This window comes from Coregonus lavaretus, assembly GCF_964263955.1.
Source record: "Coregonus lavaretus genome assembly, chromosome: 31".
NCBI lineage: Eukaryota > Metazoa > Chordata > Actinopteri > Salmoniformes > Salmonidae > Coregonus > Coregonus lavaretus.
In genome coordinates, this window is record NC_140018.1 from 7,602,678 (window position 1) to 7,613,763 (window position 11,086).

Genomic DNA, 11,086 nt, shown 5'->3' on the forward strand with positions numbered 1-11,086 from the left:
GGAACCACAGTGTTGATGGCCCATGCATGCCCAAAGTACTGTGTCTGCCAGAACCTGTCCGAGTCCCTGGGGACCCTGTGTCCCTCCAAAGGCTTGCTCTTCGTCCCACTGGACATTGACCGGCGCACTGTAGAGCTCCGGCTGGGCGGCAACTACATCCTCCGCATCACCCAGCAGGACTTTGCCAACATGACCGACCTGGTGGACCTGACGCTCAGCCGCAACACCATCAGCTACATCCAGCCCTTCTCCTTCATCGACCTGGAGACCCTGCGCTCCTTACACCTTGACAACAACCGCCTCACAGAGCTCGGTCCTGATGATCTCCGGGGCCTGGTCAACCTGCAGCACCTCATCCTTAACAACAACCAACTGGGACGCATCTCGGACCGGGCCTTGGAAGATCTGGCCCCCTCCCTAGAGGATCTGGATCTGTCCTACAACAACCTGAGGAGCCTGCCCTGGGACTCAGTCAAGCAGATGGTCTCCCTACACCAGTTGAGTCTTGACCATAACCTCCTGGTCTTCATCCCTGAGGGGACCTTTACGGATCTAGAGAGACTGGCTCGCCTGGATCTCACCTCCAACCGACTCCAGAAGCTGCCCCCAGACCCCATCTTCGCCAGGGCCCAGGATTCAGTGGTGATGACCACTCCCTACGCCCCTCAGCTGTCTCTTGGCATCGGGGGAACCCCTGCACTGTAACTGTGAGGTGCTATGGCTGCGGCGGCTGGAGAGGGACGACGACCAGGAGACCTGCGCTTCCCCTTCCAACCTGAAGGGACGCTACTTCTGGTATGTGAGGGAGGAGGAGTTTGTGTGCGAGCCGCCCCTCATCACTCAGCACACCCACAGGATGCTGGTGCTGGAGGGCCAGGCGGCCAGCCTGAGGTGCGAGGCCGTTGGAGACCCCACCCCCACCATCCACTGGATGGCCCCCGACGATCGTGTCCTTGGCAACTCGTCCCGTACCGTCATCTACGGCAACGGCACCCTGGAGATCCTCATCACCACCTCCAAGGACTACGGTACCTTCACCTGCATCGCGGCCAATGTGGCCGGGGAGTCCACCGCCTCAGTGGATCTGTCAATCATCCAGCTGCCCCACCTCAGCAACGGCACCGGTCAGGGCTCGCAGCCCAAGTCCCGCCTCTCGGACATCACCGGCACCACCAGGATAAGCAAGGGGGTTCCAAAGACACCGCTGGAGAAAGTGGTCACTGTGTCAGAGGTGACAGCCATTTCAGCCCTGGTTAAGTGGACCGTCAGCAAGGCAGCGCCCAAGGTAAAGATGTACCAGCTCCAGTACAACTGTTCCGACGACGAAGTCCTCATCTACAGGTAACAAAGCCAGACTGTTTTTTCATGTTTCCTTTGTTTTCAGAGAAGAAGGAACACTGATAGCCTTGATCTATGAGGGAACAAAAGACGGAAGAGACGCTTAAAACAAGTGACTTGTTTTGTTTAACTAAAGATAATGTGTCTCTCAGCTTTCACAAAAGATAGATGGATTGTACCAAACAGTAAATGATGCTGTTTACAGTAAACAAAATACACAGTATCAATAACACTGCCATGTGTACAGAACCAGCAACTTTCATACCCAGCTTCCATAACAATATAGCCTACAATGGTGTTGTTGATCCTTAGTGATCCATCCATCATCCATCGTTTCTTTCTGTCCGTTGAATTGTTAGACAGCGAAACAACTCACTCTTCACTTTCCACTGCCTTTTTCATCATCTGATGAAATGGAGCATCGGCTCCACTATGCTAAGTAGGCCATAAATAAGGGAATTTCATCCCTAAGCTTAATAGATGGATATTCTGTCAATCCACTACAGCAGCTATTTGATGATGCTGAAAGTGTATTACAGGAAGCTGATATATAGTATATTAGCACATCTCCAAACGACTGTGAAACCAGCCGGAAAGGAAATCCAATTATTTAATGCCATTTAAATTAGTTACTATGTTAAAACCTAGAGAAAGGCAGATCATTTCAGCCATAGCCTTTGAGAGTTGTGCTGTAACCCTTTAGTGACATATAGGTCTATATCTCATCAGACAGTATTTATATCTGCTTATCATTACCACTACAATTGGTTATGATCGTTTTCTAGTTTATTATGTCAACTTTATTTAAAAAAGGGATTGGAATCTAAATTCTTAACTCTAACTTGTACTATACCTGCCATGAAAAGAATGATATGCAGTCCTATAGTCACTGTAGAGCTTGTTATCACATACAGTATGACTCCCCATTAGAAAACCAGTCCTTCTACCTCTTCAAAACAAATCTGTAGAAAATCATAAGTGTTTTCTCTTTTCTCTGCCAAACCTGAATCGGGATAAAAGATGCAGGGCTTGGAGGACAATATGACACAGTATATGTATTTACCCTATGGTTAGAGCAGGATAGAATATATACCCAGATCATGAATATGTTAAGCGCATTATCTTAATCCATCAGGATTGTATAAGCAGTAATAGAAGGCAAGGAAGGTGCTATACGTGGACATAGTAATGGAAGTTATGCGTCAGACACGGAACTTCATTAATATTTCAGTTGAATTGCAATGAGTCCCTCAGAGCAATCCTTTACCATATAATGGTTTGATTGTCCCATCCCATGTGATTTAATGCCTATGCTTCTCTTCGGCTTGGCGATGTGTTTCAGAAATGATAGCAAGATCCTGGGGCCACTATTATTGGTTATTAGCTGGAGTCGAGGAGAGTGGTGGTGGATCCACGCTCCACACATCTTGCATCACAGAGAAACATGTTAGTTTTGGTATTTTGTATTTTATTAGGATCCCCATTAGCTGTTGCGAAAGCAGCAGCCACTCTTCCTGGGGTCCACACAAAACATGAAACATGACATAATACAGAACATTAATAGACAAGAACAGCTCAAGGACAGAACTACATACATTTAAAAACGGCACACACAGCCTACATATCAATACATACACACAATATCTAGGTCCAATATGGGAGAGGCGTTGTGCCGTGAGGTGTTGCTTTATCATATTTTTTTTTAAACCAGGTTTGCTGTTTATTTGAGCAATATATACATGTATAGTTCCATGCAATAATTTCTCTATATAATACTATACACTTTCTTGAATTTGTTCTGGATTTGGGGACTGTGAAAAGACCCCTGGTGGCATGTCTGGTGGGGTAAGTGTGTGTGTCAGAGCTGTATGTAAGTTGACTATGCAAACAATTTGGGATTTTCAACACATGAATGTTTCTTATAAAAAGAGGAAGTGATGCAGTCTGTCTCTCCTCAACTCTTAGCTAATAGAAACTGGCATGCATAGTACTTTTATTAGCCCTCTGATTACAATTAAGAGCAAGACATGCCGCTCTGTTCTGGGCCAGCTGCAGCTTAACTAGGTATTTTTTTGCAGCACTTGACCACACAACTGGACAATAATCAAGATAAGACAAAACTAGAGCCTGCAGGACTTTATTTTTGGAGTGTTGTGTCCGAAAAGCAGAGCATCTCTTTATTATGGACAGGACTCTCCCCATCTTTACAACCATTGAATATATATGTTTTGACCATGACAGTTTAACAATCTAAGGTAACACCAAGTAGTTTAGTCTCCTCAACTTGTTCAACAACCACACCATTCATTACCAGATTCAGCTGAGGTCTAGAGTTTAGGGAATGATTTGTACCAAAATACAATGCTCTTAGTTTTAGATATGTTTAGGACCAGTTTATTACTGGCCACCCATTCCAAAACTGACTGCAACTCCTTGTTAAGGGTTTCAGTGATTTCATTAGCTGTGGTTGCTGACATGTACAGTGGGGGAAAAAAGTATTTAGTCAGCCACCAATTGTGCAAGTTCTCCCACTTAAAAAGATGAGAGAGGCCTGTAATTTTCATCATAGGTACACGTCAACTATGACAGACAAATTGAGGGAAAAAAATCCAGAAATTCACATTGTAGGATTTTTAATGAATTTATTTGCAAATTATGGTGGAAAATAAGTATTTGGTCACCTACAAACAAGCAAGATTTCTGGCTCTCACAGACCTGTAACTTCGTCTTTAAGAGGCTCCTCTGTCCTCCACTCGTTACCTGTATTAATGGCACCTGTTTGAACTTGTTATCAGTATAAAAGACACCTGTCCACAACCTCAAAAAGTCACACTCCAAGCTCCACTATGGCCAAGACCAAAGAGCTGTCAAAGGACACCAGAAACAAAATTGTAGACCTGCACCAGGCTGGGAAGACTGAATCTGCAATAGGTAAGCAGCTTGGTTTGAAGAAATCAACTGTGTGAGCAATTATTAGGAAATGGAAGACATACAAGACCACTGATAATCTCCCTCGATCTGGGGCTCCACGCAAGATCTCACCCCGTGGGGTCAAAATGATCACAAGAACGGTGAGCAAAAATCCCAGAACCACACGGGGGGACCTAGTGAATGACCTGCAGAGAGCTGGGACCAAAGTAACAAAGCCTACCATCAGTAACACACTACGCCGCCAGGGACTCAAATCCTGCAGTGCCAGACGTGTCCCCCTGCTTAAGCCAGTACATGTCAGGCCCATCTGAAGTTTGCTAGAGTGTATTTGGATGATCCAGAAGAGGATTGGGAGAATGTCATATGGTCAGATGAAACCAAAATATAACTTTTTGGTAAAAACTCAACTCGTCGTGTTTGGAGGACAAAGAATGCTGAGTTGCATCCAAATAACACCATACCTACTGTGAAGCATGGGGGTGGAAACATCATGCTTTGGGGCTGTTTTTCTGCAAAGGGACCAGGACGACTGATCCGTGTAAAGGAAAGAATGAATGGGGCCATGTATCGTGAGATTTTGATTGAAAACCTCCTTCCATCAGCAAGGGCATTGAAGATGAAACGTGGCTGGGTCTTTCAGCATGACAATGATCCCAAACACACCGCCCGGGCAACGAAGGAGTGGCTTCGTAAGAAGCATTTCAAGGTCCTGGAGTGGCCTAGCCAGTCTCCAGATCTTAACCCCATAGAAAATCTTTGGAGGGAGTTGAAAGTCCGTGTTGCCCAGCGACAGCCCCAAAACATCACTGCTCTAGAGGAGATCTGCATGGAGGAATGGGCCAAAATACCAGCAACAGTGTGTGAAAACCTTGTGAAGACTTACAGAAAACGTTTGACCTGTGTCATTGCCAACAAAGGGTATATAACAAAGTATTGAGAAACTTTTGTTATTGACCAAATACTTATTTTCCACCATAATTTGCAAATAAATTCATAAAAAATCCTACAATGTGATTTTCTGGAAAGAAAATCTCATTTTGTCTGTCATAGTTGACGTGTACCTATGATGGAAATTACAGGCCTCTCTCATCTTTTTAAGTGGGAGAACATGCACAATTGGTGGCTTACTAAATACTTTTTTCCCCCACTGTATATGGTTAAATCATCAGCATACATAGACACACAGGCTTTGTTTAATGCCAGTGGCAGGTCATTGGTAAAAATAGAAAAGAGTAGAGGGCCTAGAGAGCTGCCCTGCGGTACGCCACACCCTACATGTTTAACATAGGGGCGTATAACCTCCAGGTTAGAGTGTTGGGCCAATAACCGAAAAGTCGCTGGTTTGAATCCTAGAGCCAAAAAGGTGAAAACCTGTCATTGTGCCCTTGAGCAAGGCACTTAACCCCAATTGCTCCAGGGGCGCTGGACGATGGTGACCCTGCCCATGCAAAAAAACAGATTTCCACTTGTACTAGTGTGTAACGGCCAAATATAAGTACCCCCCCCCCCCAAAAAAAAAACATGACATACCCATTAGTCTTTAGACAAAAATAGGAATCTTGCCCATCTAGAGCCTTGCCCTGGACCCATTTGATATTTTATCTGTTGAACCTATCCTTAGGCCAAGACATTCATACTTGAGAATGTGGTCTTTAAAATGTGTCCGATTTGGGTACGAGTGAACAGATAACGTCCCGTGTCAGTTATAACGTAATGAAATATTCAGGCATTCAACAAGGTTTAGAGAGTCTTTTTACAGGAGGGAAATGGGATCTGCATTTGCATATTAATGGTGCGTTTCAGGCAGAATTCAGAGGCAGATATTGATGCGATCATCTTTTTAACAGTTATGATGAAGAGTTTTCTAGCGATCATTAGCTTTGGATTTAACAACCCTTATTGTAATCGTTGTGTGTATTGATGTGCTAGTAGGAGGATTCTCTTTTATTTGAAAAGTCAATGTTATTCAAAAAAGAGAGTTTACAAGCTCTTTTATGCTTATTTATTATTTGTAGAGGCAACAAGCTTGAGCTTAACAAAGCCAACACACTAACCAAACCTTGAGCTTAGCAACACAAGCCAAAACAGTAACCAAACCTTGAGCTTAACAACACAAGCCAACACACTAACCAAACCTTGAGCTTAGCAACACAAGCCAAAACACTAAAAAAACCTTGAGCTAATAGTACAGTTGCACTGTTTGACACTGCCAAAGTTTGCTGTTTTTCTAAATGTACTCATCCATTATATAATGACCATAGCAGGATGTTTTATGGCAGGATATACACTCAAGGGTATTACATTTACATTTACGTAATTTAGCAGACACTCTTATCCAGAGCGACTTACAAATAGGTGCATTCACCTTATAGCCAGTGGGATAACCACTTTACAATGTTTTTTTTTTTTTTTGGGGGGGGGGGGGGTTGGGGTAAGGGGGGGTAGAAGGATTAATTTATCCTATCCCTGGTATTCCTTGAAGAGGTGGGGTTTCAAATGTCTCCGGAAGGTGGTGAGTGACTCCGCTGTCCTGGCGTCGTGAGGGAGCTTGTTCCACCATTGGGGTGCCAGAGCAGCGAACAGTTTTGACTGGGCTGAGCGGGAACTGTGCTTCCGCAGAGGTAGGGGAGCCAGCAGGCCAGAGGTGGATGAACGCAATGCCCTCGTTTGGGTATGGACACAGACACAGGCGAGCATCAAGTTCCATTTAATCTCCCCACTACCGCTACAGTAAAATTCAGCAGCATCTCCCAATAAATGCCCTAGGAGAGAGTGCAGAGCCCATTAGGTATTTTTGCTTATATAAGCATAATCACATTTCCCAGCACCCTGACATTTAGGCTGAATCAATGGAGCAAGAGACCCATTTGGCATGGCATGACCTTGTCTGTTAACCAGAGAGAGGCCGCCTTAAGAAATCAATGAAAATAATGAGTTATGGGGGGGGGGGGGGGGGGGGGGGGTTAGCCATAAAATACTTTAACTTGAGTGGGATAAATGCTATAGCCAGAAGTAATGATTTGTTTGTTTGTTTTCACTGTTGTTGTTTTTCTTGCCAATGAGGAAGTGTGTTGAAACTGTAACTGACAATAGCTTTTAAACTGTTTGGGAGGAAGAGGGTAACTGTGGCTGACTGCTGTCTATCCCTCTCCCCTTCCCCACTACATTTCCTTCCCAGAAGCAATTTTTAAGTTCCCTCTCTCGCTCCGATTAATTTTAAGGCCTCATGCCGTCACTGGAAACGATGCAAAGCAATCTCCAAATTGCCTTTCAACGCCCGAAGGGGGTGGGGGAAAAAATTGGTATTAATCTCCTCATGATAAGCACAGCCAGACGTTTTTCCTGAGTTCCACTTTGTCCCGATGTATTTGAATTCAGCTGAATGAAACAGTCAACGCAGACGGCCTGAAATGAATCAGTCACAGGACAGAGCAGCGCCCGGCAAAACCCTCACTAAGCACTGGAATTTCCCTCCCTCCCATGCCCATGCCAAGCAAGCAATTATCACTGTGTAATAGATTACATCCCCTGAGGACCAAAACAGGAAATATTATCAACTTTTGATAATGCATCTTTTGCTACAGTATTAGTGTGGAACAAGTTATCAGAACACACAGAACAATGAGCAAGAAAAGTTATGGCATCATTGGTTATAGTTATTCTCATACAGTTATATATCACATAGGTGTTTATGGCCAGCTTATCACATGGGTGTTTATGGCCAGCGTATCACATGGGTGTTTATGGCCAGTTTATCACATGGGTATTTATGGCCAGTTTATCACATGGGTGTTTATGGCCAGCTTATCACATGGGTGTTTATGGCCAGTTTATCACATGGGTGTTTATGGACAGTTTATCACATGGGTGTTTATGGCCAGTTTATCACATGGGTGTTTATGGACAGTTTATCACATGGGTGTTTATGGCCAGCTGATCACATGGGTGTTTATGGCCAGTTTATCACATGGGTGTTTATGGCCAGTTTATCACATGGGTGTTTATGGTGTCCATGATCTCGCCATCACGGTTGACAACTCCGTTGTGTCCTCCTCCCAGAGTGCGAAGAGCCTTGGCGTGACCCTGGACAACACCCTGTTGTTCTCCGCTAACATCAAGGCGGTGACCCGATCCTGTAGGTTCATGCTCTACAACATTCGGAGAGTATGACCCTGCCTTACACAGGAAGCGGCACAGGTCCTAATCCAGGCACTTGTCAACTCCCGTCTGGATTACTGCAACTCGCTGTTGGCTGGGCTCCCTGCCTGTGCCATTAAACCCCTACAACTCATCCAGAATGCCGCAGCCCGTCTGGTGTTCAACCTTCCCAAGTTCTCTCACGTCACCCCGCTCCTCCGCACACTCCACTGGCTTTCAGCTGAAGCTCGCATCTGCTACAAGACCATGGTGCTTGCCTACGGAGCTGTGAGGGGAACGGCACCTCCGTACCTTCAGGCTCTGATCAGTCCCTACACCCAAACGAGGGCATTGCGTTCATCCACCTCTGGCCTGCTGGCCCCCCTACCTCTGCGGAAGCACAGTTCCCGCTCAGCCCAGTCAAAACTGTTCGCTGCTCTGGCACCCCAATGGTGGAACAAGCTCCCTCACGACGCCAGGACAGCGGAGTCACTCACCACCTTCCAGACACACTTGAAACCCCACCTCTTTAAGGAATACCTGGGATAGGATAAAGTAATCCTTCTACCCCCCCCTTACCCCACCTCCCAAAAAATTTAATAAAAATGGCTATAAGGTTAATGCACCCATTTGTAAGTCGCTCTGGATAAGAGCGTCTGCTAAATGACGTAAATGTAAATGTATGGCCAGCTTATCACATAGGTGTTTATGGCCAGCTTATCACATAGGTTTTTATGGCCAGCTTATCACATGGGTGTGCATGGCCAGATAGTGTGACTGAATGACTGATGTTGTCGAACAATTGACAGGATGTTATCAGCTCTGAGCCAGTTCCCTGGACATAACTAGTCACGTTCTCAGACAGGTTCCTCCCTTACAAGCGGTCTAAGACTCGCCTGAGCAACACAGGTATCAGAGGCTCTAGCTGTTACAGAAGCCTTTCACTCTTTTCCTCTGTGTTCTGGTTATTTATTCATCTCGCTGCTCCATGGCTCAGACATGGGGTGGAGCGTCTGTTTGCTGCAGCAGGACAGATGGTTTAGAGAGATAAAGCCAATTACAGCTGGCTATCTGCTAGACTAGAACAGCAACCACAAAGAGACTTAACACTGGACAACTCCTCAGGAATGAACATAAGAACACGGAAGCCCTCCTTTTAATTCGGTGGAAATTACATTATAAAGAACACTCATGCACAGTTTTTTTCAATGTATTGATATGAAATGTATAGTGTCAAGAAAGCCGTATGTTAAAAGCATTATCCTCCAAATCAATTAAATTATATCAAATGTACTAGGTTTTCACAGCTGACATTCCCAGGTTTTCACGGATGTCCAACAATGATTATGCTGACTCGACTCAGTCATCACCATGTTTAACTCTTCCTCTCTGTTTCTACAGGATGATCCCGGCCTCCAGCCAAGCCTTCCTGGTGACCAACCTGGTGTCTGGGACCAAGTACGATCTGTGTGTCCTGGCCGCCTGGGATGACACAGCCACCACCCTGACGGCCACCAACGTGGTGGGCTGTGCCCAGTTCTTCACCCGCGACGACTACACCCAGTGCCAGTCTCTCCACAGCCAGTTCCTGGGGGGCACCATGATCCTGGTGGTGGGTGGCATCATCGTGGCGACGCTACTCGTCTTCATCGTTATCCTGATGCTGCGCTACAAGGCCACCGACCATGAGGGGGGTGGCAACGGGGGGAGAGGCAAGCTGACCAGCGTTAGTGACACCCACTCGCAGACCAATGGGGGCCGGCTGGGACAGAATGGTGTGCCCCTTCCCCTGCCCAAACCCAAGGCCAAAGTGACTCTCCAGGACGAGGTGGTGGAGTTTAAATGTGGCTCCCTCCAGAGCACCTCGTCCTCGTCCTCGTCCTCGTCGGGAGGCTCGATGGTCGGGGGGCGGTCCTACAGCCCCAACAGCACCCTGGCCAACATGTGGAGGCAGGCGGCCCCCTCCAAGCCCCGGGCCAACCTGGATCACCTGCTGGGGGCCTTCAACTCCCTGGAGCTCCGGGGAGCCCAGGGCATGGGCAGGGGAGACCTGGGGGAGCCCTCCTCCAGCAGTAGCACTCCGGTGGCGGGTGGCGATAGGCCCCACACGGACAGGGAGCCCCTGCTGGGCCGGACAATGGACTCGCGGCTGAGCCGGCTGCTCATGCTGCCTCTGGACTCCAAACCAAAAAGGAGCCAGTCGTTTGACATGGGGGACTGTATGGATGCAGACAGACAAACAAACCAAGTGAAGGCTTCTAGCACCTCCACTGCCAACACGCCGGTATGCAGCTATCCGCGTCGCATCAGCAACATCTGGACTAAGAGGAGCCTGTCTGTGAACGGCATGCTGCTACAGTGTGACGAGGAGGGGGATATGGGGGGGAGCAAGGGGACCTTAGATAGCCAAGAGTGGGTCATGGAGAGTACTGTCTAGGAGAGATGATGACATGCTTTGTGTCTTCTAAAACACTGCCCCAGAGAGATGGCAATACGCCTCAGTTCTGATAGACCCACAGGCTAGAGGAGAAGTCCCTGCCTCCTCCCTCCCTCCTCGTCCAGCATGGAATTCATTAATGTTAATCCTCCATTGTTGTGACAGATAAGTACAAAGTTCCCCCAAGTGGGTAGTCGGCTAACGACGCTTGGTGGAAGAAGCTGATTTGTGGAGTGAGGTTGT

General features: G+C 46.8%; 1 pseudogene across 1 annotated transcript; it reads left to right on the forward strand.

Moving 5' to 3' along the window:
• Positions 1-15: 15 nt before the first annotated feature.
• On the forward strand, positions 16-10,843 carry LOC311107022 (leucine-rich repeat and fibronectin type-III domain-containing protein 2-like; annotated as a pseudogene). Its single transcript has 2 exons — positions 16-1,341; positions 9,808-10,843. The product of its transcript is annotated as a leucine-rich repeat and fibronectin type-III domain-containing protein 2-like (transcript).
• The last annotated feature ends 243 nt before the right edge of the window (positions 10,844-11,086 follow it).